General features: G+C 31.5%; 2 protein-coding genes across 9 annotated transcripts in view; one reads left to right on the plus strand and one right to left on the minus strand.

The window, feature by feature from the left end:
* The window catches only part of LOC137243197 (micronuclear linker histone polyprotein), a 553,070-nt gene that overhangs the window by 510,796 nt on the left and 30,000 nt on the right, over window positions 1-12,274 (minus strand). Inside the window, exon 2 of one of the 2 annotated variants that reach the window (XM_067770581.1) lies at window positions 7,954-8,063. The exons of the other annotated variant lie outside the window; for it this stretch is intronic. The gene's annotated coding sequence lies outside the window, so the exon portion shown is untranslated. The remainder of the gene's footprint in view (window positions 1-7,953; window positions 8,064-12,274) is intronic. 2 annotated transcript variants of the gene reach the window in all.
* Pkc53E (Protein C kinase 53E) overlaps window positions 1-12,274 on the plus strand; it is a 222,838-nt gene that overhangs the window by 198,714 nt on the left and 11,850 nt on the right. The gene's annotated exons all lie outside the window — the stretch shown is intronic.

A 12,274-nucleotide genomic window follows, 5' to 3' on the forward strand; every position in this document is an offset into this window, starting at 1 on the left:
CAAAGAAAATTATGACAGTATTAAAATGCTATTAACTGCAATCAAATTTACGGAATACAAGTGGGAAGTTATTGGAGAATTCAAGATGGTTTGTTTTTTTACTTGAATGCAAGGTGGATATACCAAATACTCCTATTATCTTTGCCTATGGGATGGCAGAAATGATGCCGCCCACTATCGCCAAAAACATTGGCCTGAACGTACTGAGTATGGAGTGGGAAGATTTAATATTAAACATGAAGCAATTGTCGATCCTAAAAATATATTGATGCCGCCATTGCATATTAAATTAGGCCTTATTAAACAATTTATGAAGGCTCTTAATATTGAGTCTAAAGCTTTCAAATATTTGCAGACTTTTTTACCAAAGCTGTCAGAGGCGAAATTTAAAGCTGGAGTCTTTGTTGGTGCTCAAATAATAAAAATTATGAACTGCGATATTTTACTTGACCTACTTAGCAATGAGGAGAAACTAGCGTGGAACAGTAGGGATGAAAATTATGATGAGCTGATAACTGGCATGATTACGAGTTTTTCCGCCGTCGGATGTAGAATGTCGCTAAAGATGCACATATTACATTCACATCTGGATAAATTCAAAGATAATATGGGAGCTTATTCAGAAGAACACGGGGAGCGATTCCATCAAGATATAATGGAATTTGAGAAACGCTACCAAGGCTAGTATACGGAAAGCATGATGGGGGAATATATTTGGACGTTAATAAGAGAAAATGTTACCGAATATGGCAGGAAAAGCAGGAAAAAGCATTTTTAAACATTTAAACTGTATTCCAAAACTAAATTTATAATAATAAATCTTAAATTCATTTTTACTATACTAGAATAAATCAAATATATGTCAAATTTTGATGAATTTTCATGTTTTTCGTTTTTCTAATTTTTTTCGAACAAAACCAAATCAAAAACTTTTTTATGTTCATATTCTATTTCTGGGTGCAAAAGCAATAAAAAAAATATATGCACGACCCATGTACAAAAATGTTGTTGACCAGTGTTATTTGGCCAAATATTTGATTATTCAATGACTGTGACTTGAACTAATTATGTACATACAACAACAAACGTAATATGTTGAGCAAATATAATTGAGAATGCGAATGGTTACAAAACAAATAGCCTCAAATACCAGTATATTTACATAAATTTTCACTTATGAATATTTTTCATATTGATTTGCAATGAGTCTTATTTAGATAGGTGCACACATAAATATGTGGTATAAACGAACCACTGTGTATGTCTGTATGTATAAAGGAAAGCTTCAAGCTACTCAATTACTTTTTGTGCCCTTCAAACTTGAGGGCAAGAACTCTTAAAAGAAATTATGAACAGCAAAAGCATGTGTACAACAAAAGTTAATTTGACGGAGAAATGGCAACAGGAATATTTTAGTTAAGGATTTTCTGCGAAAACTATGCAGCGTCTCTATTCAAATGCGTAAATCAAGGAAACATATATGCGTATTTTATGATACCTAAACTTGTTTGAGAATAATTTCTTTAGCAAAAATATAACAGTTCAACCATCGTAGGAGTGCGGGTTCAAATCCTACTTCCACGAAAAATGGCTTTGAGGAGATTTGCCGAAACAGTTTTCGCCTTGTCCTCTTGTAAATTATTAAATAAATTAAAAATTTAATATTTCTTAAAACAAATGTTTTCATACATTTAAAAGCAATGAGGACAATTCCCGTTTAATTCAGATAAAAAATATGAATGATAACAGAAAAATCAGATAAACTTTTGCACTATTACAAAATGATTCTCGATGATAAAAAGTTTTTTTCTATGTAGCCATTAATTTATACCGTATCAATTAAAGCAATTCCGGCGCAGTTTCTGCGATTTGAGAAAATCAGTTATAGCAAGATTTCAGCATTCGTTTCGCGACCAAGCAAAATTTATACCAAATAATTTGGTTCACTTTTTACTTAATTAAAATTTAAATGCAAGACTTTGGAAAACTTTTGTTTATTCAAATCAGTTGTACCAGTTTTTGCGTAATTAGCATAGCAATGTCAGCCATTGTTATACTTTTCATCGATGCCAAATTTGTAGGAGTTTTTTTTATTTCAGATCGATTAGAGCTGGTCTTGGTAGACTCGTTCGTTGAAATTTTCATTGCATGAATATTTGTTATTTATATCTCTTTTAAATGTATTAGAGTTTAACTCGAATTTCATTTCACTATATTTTTTACACTTTTCTCTAACTTCTTACAGTAACAGTTTATGCCATTCTTTTAAAGCTTCTTATTAAGGCTTTAGCGGACACAGGCTAAAGCCTTAAACATTTAATTCATACCAACAAAAACGCAATTGAAATTGAAATTTGTAATTTCTTTAAAGAATTTTATACCAGTTTCCTTTACGTGTTTGCAAGTGATTTTTGTACGGCGTTCGCTTTCTTTGTTTTTCCATTCTTTGTTTAAACAAATATTTTGCTTGGTCAGTTTTTTATACCACATTGTTTGAGGCACAAATATACTTTGCAAAAATAGATGATGAATGCTTTATTTGGTGCATATTATGTATAACAGAAGCATATCGAGTTTTGATAAACTTCAATTATTATACCAATTTATACTAGTTGACCAAATTGATATCGAAACGGCTGTTACTAATATAAACCATATAGCGTCACTCTTATATTACTCTTAACACTTTCTTCTTCTTGCTTTGATAATTTGTAATATAATTATAACATGAAATAATTTATTCCAGTTTACGCCAAATTTTTTAAGTACTCGAATTAAAGAATTCCGTAGTAATGTTCATTTTATTTATATCTTTAATACCTATTTACTGATGCTTATTATTATTATTGTTGCTATTGTTATTTTAATATATATTAATATATTTATTTATTTATTTATTTATTTATATATGTATATATTTAGTCTATGGTATTACAAAACCTTACAGAGTATACAGACAATATCTTATACAGTACAATAAAACGTGACTTACAATTATAAAACAAAATAAATAAATAAACTTCAAGAAAGCAAGGACTTTATAATAGAAAAATTGGAAAAAATGTCCACATGGATATTATTATAGTAAAGTGAGTTAAAGTCAGATAGCATCCGTGTTATTGGCTCATACTGAGCATAATTGCGCCTACAATATTCAATATGAAAAAGATCAAAGTGACGTAAAGATCTACATGGAACATTAAGCTTTTTGAGTTCCAGCAAAGGAGGGCAATCAATATTCCCATTTAGTACGCCATGGAGGAACAAGAGTTCAGAAATTGTCCTTCTAACGTCAAGAGTTCGCATACCAATCAATCTACATCGCGAAATATATAACGGAATCGGCAAGTCACATATTAGTTGGAACAAAGCAAAGTGCATGAACCTTTTTTGTACACGTTTAAGTCTATTTGAATGGATAGCGTAGAAGGGATTCCAAACTATGGCCGCATACTCCAGTTTAGACCTAACAAAAGCTCACTCATTGTAACTTTTTACCATCATGAATATCTTCAAGTCATCAGCATAGAAATGATGATGACAGAACATAAAATCATCATTAATAAATATTAAATATAATAAAGTTCCCAGTATACTACCCTGAGGTACCCCCGAAGTAGCAATGTAAGGAGGTGATTTCGAATCGTCAACAACAACATAATTAACCCTATTGCCAAGATAAGATGTCATCCAATCGAGAAACTGATTATGCATACCCAGCAAGGATAACTTACTCAGTAGCATATTATGACTAACTCTATCAAATGCTTTTGATATATCAATGTAGATAGCATCCACCTGACCCCCTTAATAAACGATGAAATGCAATAATTCGAAAATACCAAGAGGTTAGTATCTGTTGACCTACCGGGTACAAAACCATGTTGCGAGACAGAAATATACAGTTTAAACGCAAAGACGAGTTTACTATTTATGCTTTATATGGGGGTGACAAATGCTGCCTTCCAATCATCTAAAAGTATGCCTAACTTAAGTGAGAGATTGATTAATAAGCCTAAGGGCTCGCAAATCGAGTATATGCATTGCTTAAGTACGAATGCGGACAGTCCATGCACATCAGCAATCTTTGAATTTTTTAATCCAATTATAAACTTAGAAATGTCTACTTCAGAAGTTGTCAGAGAGCCAAAATAAATATATTTCTTTATACCAATTTCTAAAAATATCTTCATGTTCGGTTTTATATAACATTTAAAGTTTTTAGCAAATATACTCGGACGCAAAACTTTATTGCGCAATTGCGTTACAGTTTCAATACTACACTATTTTTATCATTTTCGGCCAATTTTGTTTTGTGTTTACTTTTTTCATAGCTTTTGAGCCATACGGCCCTTGCTCCCTACTTTTGAAGGGATAAACTGTATGCGAAAGCCTACTACTTGTTATATCAGTTTGTTCAAATTTGATCAACTTTCCTTCTAAGGTGGAAACCTGCAAAGTTAATCTAATTTCGACCAATCGTAAATTGCATATTTTTTAATAGCTTAGTGTGAAATTATTTTAATTATTTAAAAACAAAATTGTCTCATCACTTTGGGAGTCATATAATCAGTTTCGACCTGTTTTATGACATGCGCCTTTTTTTTGGTTCTACCTTCGAAAACTTTCGACTTCTAATATTTGGGTAGAGAAATAATTTTCTTAAATACTCCTTTGCGAGAAGTAGTATTTTTTATACACGAATACTAATTGCTAAAATTTGTTAATTTATTTTGTATCAGATGTAGTTTTCCAATATAGTTTTGTTTTTCCAATAATAAGTCTTATTTCATATAAAATAATTTCGATAATTTTTACCTTTTCAGCTAAGCTGGCCCGTATGGAGACTTATGCCAAGAAGCATTAAGTGTAGAGTAAAATTAAAGATTTTGATTAGCTTTTGAGTAAAGAAGTTTTATTTTTTTTTTTTTTTTTTGTAGTATATTAATACCGACAAATTCTCCGGCTCAGAAACTATCAGTCGACACCGCAGTTGAAAAGCAGAGGAAGGTGGACACCTCCACGGTGTTGGGAGAGGAAGGTGGAGGAAAACTTGACCTCCCTTGGCGTAATTTATCACGAAGCAGAGATAAACAGCTGGCGTGATTTGTTATGAAACGCCAAAATCGCTTAGGGGGTAAAGCGCCAATTAATGATGATGATGATAACAAACTAAGGCAGCCTATTGAAACATCGATACTAATCGCTCAAAATAGAATATTTGCTTTTGACCAGACTAATACCGGTTTTATTTTTGTATTGGAAAACATACTATGTGTCAAAAAAACCTTGGAATTCAATGTATACTGCGCATACTAGTAAAGAAATTTCAATACAACATATGCCGCCCCAGGTTGTCTTCTAGCTATGAAAGCTAATCAAGTACTTGCTTTTCATAACAGCTGCGCCAGCATCGCACTGAGTTAGCGCACTGTACAGCAAAGAATAAACCTTTTGCAGTTGAAGTGCCCAAAGGGGGTCTAGATTAACGTTGCCTTTTATTGTTTGAAATTTTGGTTTTATGGCAAACCACTTCACATGCAAATTTGGTATTTGGTTAGTTAGCGGCTTATTTGATGGTAGAACCTTTAGAGCCGGCTGCTTTGTTTGTGTAACGAGACTTTTAGGCGACTTTTCGGTTTTGTAGGTTAGTTCGTTTGAAATTTCGTATTCCAACCCTTATGTGATCATATGCACGGTATATTTATTGTATGGGTGGTAGACATAATTGCGCGTGTAGTTGTGCCTCACATATACATATATATATGTATGTCGAAACGTAAGCCATAACGTTCATTAACAAAACTAATTTTGCACATGGCTTGAGAATTTCCCTTGCAAAATAACGAAAGTAAAGTGAGTATGTTGAAATTCTCCTAAAACCGTATACATATGTGGACGTTAAACCGACTGAAAAGCCGATAGGACAAAAAGTGGGTATTTCCGTTGAAAAGCAACTATGCATACTGAAAATCAGTTGATTGATCGCTTGCCTTGGCTACGGCTTTTAAAAATTTATAGTAAAAAGGTATATATACAAAATTATGTTGTAGAAATGCAGAGATATTTCAACTGGTCTAATTTTATACTACATAGGTATAAAAACTAATGCATCGTAATGGTGGTTTTTCAGCAAGTACAATTTTTGCTGGCTTTGTATATACGATCTTTTAAATACTAGCAAAAACAACCTAGGAGCCTAAAGCTTAGAAATGGAAAACGCTTTGCAAATTTTTAAAACTGGTATAAAATCGGGTATGTAATTTTTAAATCCTGCATCCTATGTATTTTTAGGAGGCATTTAAGTTAAGGTGTACATATGTATATGGCCACTTTGACAAATTTATACCAGTTTAAAAAATGTTTCTAATTTTTTTACTTATTATTGCTTCCTACATATTTCTTTGTTCGAGTATGCATGCAGGATCAAAAATTTGCATACCAGATTTACCATTTATACAATTTTTAAAAATTTGTAAACAGTTATAATTAAAAAAAATCGAAACTATTAAAAAATCTGGTATAAAATTATAAGATATTTTATATGTGTGTATATTAAATGTTTTCCTTTAAGTAAGAGTTTCTTACTTGGTGTAGGAAAAAACATCAAATCTAAAAAAACTTTAAGCTATTTTTTTAAACTTATATAAATTTGTTTTTAAAACTGGTAGTTGTTTCAAAACTTAAAAACTGATTTAAGGCATAAAAAATTGGATATCCCAGAAAATAATAGAAATATTTTAAAGACTGGTATAAAATTTATATGAACATATAAATTTCAGTTTACATACACCGCCGAGGGCGACGGCGATTAGAAAATGTTGTTTCTAGAATATTTAGTGATACTTCTACCCCTTATTTGAGCCTACAACCTTCGATATGGTAGGCCAGCAAGTTCATACAAAAACTGGTCGAACTTTTTAAAATCTAGAACAACCTTTTTCGCACACAATTTAAAAGTAAGCGAGGCCGCAAATTATTTCGCAACTTCTTGTTTAAAAAAATGTAATACTGACGTTTAAATAAATCTGGTATAATATTTTCAACATTGCTGTTTGATGATTTTTTCTCAAAACATGTGATATACCTCCTTTTAGAAGAAAAATAAAACATGGAACTAGCCGTTATATGATTCCGTGCGTTAGTTCAAACGGGGTTTTAAAAATTCCGAACTAGTCTAAAAAAACAACTCTCTTCTAAAAATGAGTTAACTTATAGAAAATTTCTAACAAATAACACATAATTGATATAAAATTTGGTATAGTACTTAATCAATTTATTTTCTGCAACCCTCATAACTTGTTTTTTGGAAATATATTAAAAATCTACGATGAAGTAATTGTGATAAGATCCTGCCGAGATACTTTGTTTGAAAACTTAAAATTGGTCTAAAAACATTTTAAAGCAGTTTTGAGTTGATATATAAAAATTAAAACGGCTATACAATATTTATATGAATAACTATGATTGAAACAAATATTTTTACAAAAAAGCGAAGAGAAAAAACTGGTATAAATTTAAGTTTATAAACTTTTAAACAGGATGGTTAAATTTGCATTCCATTATTCAAATCCAATTTAATTAGGTGCATTAGATGATAGTAATTCTACAAAAAACTGCTATAAACTATTGCCAGCATCCTTCAGTTTATTCATACTAATTTCTCTCTTATACTTTTTTTCCTTTTTTAACTTTTCCAAATTATAATATTTTAATACTATAATTACGACGTTGTTTTTGCGCTCATTCAGTGAGTGCATTATGGATCAGTGGTCAGCTGCTGCTTAGTCGCATGGAAACCCATTTATTCAAAGAACCCCATTCAAGGCATACATCATTATGTTCACTTTGCGCAACAACAACAATTTATGCTTATATTTATACTTTTTTTAAATTAAATCCTTTGTTCGCTTTTGTAGCAGAATTTTTTCTTGCTTACACTTCGTTACTTACATTCAACAGGGAGAGTGGTTTTATGCTTTTTTATAATAGTTGACGTGCAAGATTTTTATACGTTGACATACTTGTGTATGTATGTATTTACAATGTTGCCGCTGATATAACTGAAATAAAATTGAATGCTCATTAGAGATGCTCTAATAATTTTCTATACTGAAAGCTAAGGGGAATAAAGAAAATCGTAATCTTTTTATGATTTCTATATTTTTTTTCCTTTCAAATAATAAGCCCCAGCCTGAAGCTTTTGCATGACCTGTTGCGAGTTTGTTAGCTTTATATAGCTACATCCTCTTAGCAAACATACTAACACATACATATATATTGTTACATACTGGCAGTGGTTTTTGAAGTACCTACAGACGTATATATGTATTAACATATTTTTCTTGCTGCTAATTTGCCGAGCTTTCAATTTCCGTACAAAATTCCAATTCACCACACGCCAAATAATCAAATCGCTTTGAATTGAAACGAATGCACAATTGAATTGCACGCCCATAATTCTGAGATCTGTTCAAATAGTTGTCACATATATTCGATTTACCATAAATAGCAGAATGCTTGGATACTAGTATTTTTTTTTTTTGTTTTTGTCAAAAGCCTAAATGCAATTTGGATAAAATGTTCTTATTAAAAACTGCTTGGACTCAAATATTTCATGTGATTAAACAAAACTGGTATCCAGCACAGCACACAATCTGGTATAATTTCATCGCTTTATTATTTATTATTATTATACTTGTAATATCGAGCTCGCCTAAAGACTCCTATAATTTATTAATATTGTGAATAAAAATGTAATGAATATCTTTAGGCCAAACCGAGTAGTTAATTTTTTCTTTGAGAACGTTTTTTGTTTTTTTTTATCAGACCGTCCTAAAAATATTTGCTATAATTATTTTGTATGTGCTATAGAAACAGGTCGAATATTTTATACTGGTTTGGTACGTTTTACAAAACTTTCTGCATTCATTTTAAAAATAACTGATTTTATATTATTCTAATACGACCCATATTACTAACTGACATATCTTTGTTTGGTACTCATTTTCGGAAGAAAATTAAAAAAAAACGACTGTAGTATACTATCCAAACTGGTATAATATCTTGAACAATGTTAGTTAGTCGCGGCCACCGTGGTGTGATGGTAGTGTGCTCCTCCTACCACACCGAATGCCCTGGGTTCACACCCCGGGCAAAGCAACATCAAAATTTTAGAAATAAGGTTTTTCAATTAGAAGAAAATTTTTCTAAGCGGGGTCGCCCCTCGACAGTGTTTGGCAAGCACTCCGAGTGTATTTCTGCCATGAAAAGCTCTCAGTGAAAACTCATCTGCCTCGCAGATACCGTTCGGAGTCGGCATAAAACAAGTAGGTCCCGTCCCGCCAATTTGTAGGAAACATTAAAAAGGAGCACGACGCAAATTGGAAGAGAAGCTCGGCCTAAAATCTCATCGGAGGATATTGCGCCTCACATTTATTTATTTTATGTTAGTTTTATTCCAGAAATCATCTGATTATATGTTTTAAGTAAAAGATATTAACAATGTTATACTCACATACAAACTGGTATAATTTACAAGTATAACTTGCTCTGAAATTTGTATGCACAGAAATTTTAATCTGGTATAACATAAAGCTAATTGCTGATTCATTGTTTTTTTGTACAATTAGTAAATTTTTTGTATAGTGATTATCATTTCTTAGGGCATCACAATGTTAAAAGTATCAATTGAAATCGCTGCGAGAAGACTGAGTTACAACTAGTAGCGTCTTCCAATAGTTAAAAGCTAGTACCATTCTCTGTAGGGTGGTAAATAATAGGATCATCAACTAGTAAAATGTGTCTTTCTGAAACTGGTCTAATTTTGTTTGAACGATCTGTTTTTTGCTTTAGTAAGGACTTACATAAAAAATTTTGTATATGCATAAGGTGAGGGTTTTATTTTTGGTTTAAAATTCACGTTTGCAATATCTGATATTATGAGGTTTGTTGTCCTTAGACCTCAAGGACTGTAATGGGGTTTCCTAGTCCTCGAACTGAACCAAACGGTTCAAATTTTTTTCAGTTTCAAATAGTTTCGATAACCAACCATTTTATGTAAGAATAATGTTATCTTTATAAGCGATAATAAACTCGCATCAAAACTGTTCAAATTATTTGGTGTAGATCAAAAAAGAGTGTATAGGCCTCTCCTGCTTCAGTTAAAAACAAACTGGCCGTTGGTTTCACTGTTTGTATTGAAAGTTATAAAAGAGAAGAAAGTAAATTGGTATAATTTTTTTAAAAGAATGTGTTTTAAATTTTTTTAGAACCAAATAAAACCTTAGATATAAATTATGCAAAATTGTACAAAAATCAATCAGTTTTTCTTTACTATTGTAACGAATTTAGGGAAACTCCGCTTATTTTACACCTTCTACTAACGTTCGTATCGCTAAATTGTTGAATAAATGACACCAATACTCAGCTTTCCTGCTTTTGTACTCTCTGTTGTCTCGTGCTCCCATTTCTCCTAAGGTCTAGTAACTTCTCGAAATTCATGCTTTGCTCATCCATATATGTACATGTATATATGTAGTTTGTATCCATATACGTGTGTATATGTGAGTAATACTTCTGCTGATGATGGCATGCGTTTGTGAGTAAATGATGATTGATTTGATGTACACAATAGTGGCAGCTTACTTTATTGTTGTTGTGCCTTTATTTACTTAGTATCAGATTAGTGACGTGAATCAATTACTGATGCTAATATTCGTCACACTATTTTCTTCGATTATAAAAACTTCCAGGCTTCATTTTAAAACTACTTCAAGCTTTATGCCAGAATTTCGAAAGCAATGAAACCGGATAACAGCTGATTTATTTTTATTATAAAACTTGGCATAAAGCCTTTCAAGGCTCATTAAAACTGGTCTAAAATTTTACAAGTGGTTACTATGTCTTTTGTAAATTTAAACAAAATTTTCTTAGTTATGTTTGGGTTTATCTACTTAAAGTAGGTTCTGGGGTGCTAACTTGAAAGCTGTTATAATATAATTTTGAAAACTGGTATAAATGTTGGTTTCCTAAGCTATAGTAAAAGTTTCAGAAATCGTATCAATTGATTAATATAAGATAAAATTACAAATAATGGACTTTTCAAAAATGTATCAAGTTCTACGTTTATTTCAATTTGTTTTCTTACGCTAAATGAACATAATTCATTCTCTTTGGAAACCAGTTCATTCATCAGTTTTGCTTCTTGTGAATCCATTTTTGCATTGCAATCACTATTTAACAAATTTTCTTACCAAGCTATCCATTAATATGATTTAAATTATAATTTCCGTTTTACCATTCAAATGGAATGCCGGTGTTGTGCATTTAATCGTGCTGCATTTGCAATCGATTTTTGGTATATAAATTCATAAATGGCATTGCTATGTGGCTAAAGGTTAATTGCAATACGATAATAATTCAGCCGTTGGCTCTACTGTTTCACTGCCCTGAGCACAAAATTATTTAAAATTTCGTTGATTGGAAATTTCTTGAAAATTATATTCATGCAAATGTGAAGAGAAGAAATGGATATGGCAAAATGTTATTATAAATGACCTTTGATGTGCAATTGGTTTTATCGATTGCATGCGATTTAATAAAATTTTAGGATAAATTGCATTGCTTGTGGTTTAAAATTATTTTTTTTTAAATAACTTAGAGTAAATTTAAAAAGCAAACACAGCGTTTACCCTTGCTTTTGTAACTCTCATTTCATATCTGCTTGCGGCCAGCTTAAATAGAACCTTAGCCATTTTAAATTCCCCGAAAAAGTCATTAGACCAGTTTTTCGGTCAAATATTCGTTTTTTACTTTATGCACATTTTTTTTGGCTTCTGCAATAAAAGTAATCTAGTCATATGAGGATAAGAAGCTAAAAAGTTCCATACGCCTCAGCTTTGGTATTGCGAAGTGGGAATTTAAATTCACAATGAATCATATGTTTTAAATTATTCGAAGTCAAAGGTGGAAAAATTTTTGTTTTCGCAAATATCTCTCGCTTCCCTTAATCGCAAATGGCACAAAGTTCCAAATCATAAAACTCTCTAGAAGTAATTTCTGAAATTCTTAGCTTCAAGCGGCTGTCGTAGTGTGGTGGTGGCGTGCTCCATCTACCACCCCGAAGGTCCCGGGTTCAACTCCCAGACAAAGCAACATCGAAAATTTAGAAATTATTTTTTCAATTAAAGATAGTTTCTGTAAGCGGAGTGTATTTCTAACATGAAAGCTTCTCAGTGAAAACTCATCTATCCTGCAGATGCCGTTCGGAGTC

Source organism: Eurosta solidaginis, chromosome 3 (genome assembly GCF_040869045.1).
Source record: "Eurosta solidaginis isolate ZX-2024a chromosome 3, ASM4086904v1, whole genome shotgun sequence".
Taxonomy (NCBI): Eukaryota; Metazoa; Arthropoda; class Insecta; order Diptera; family Tephritidae; genus Eurosta; species Eurosta solidaginis.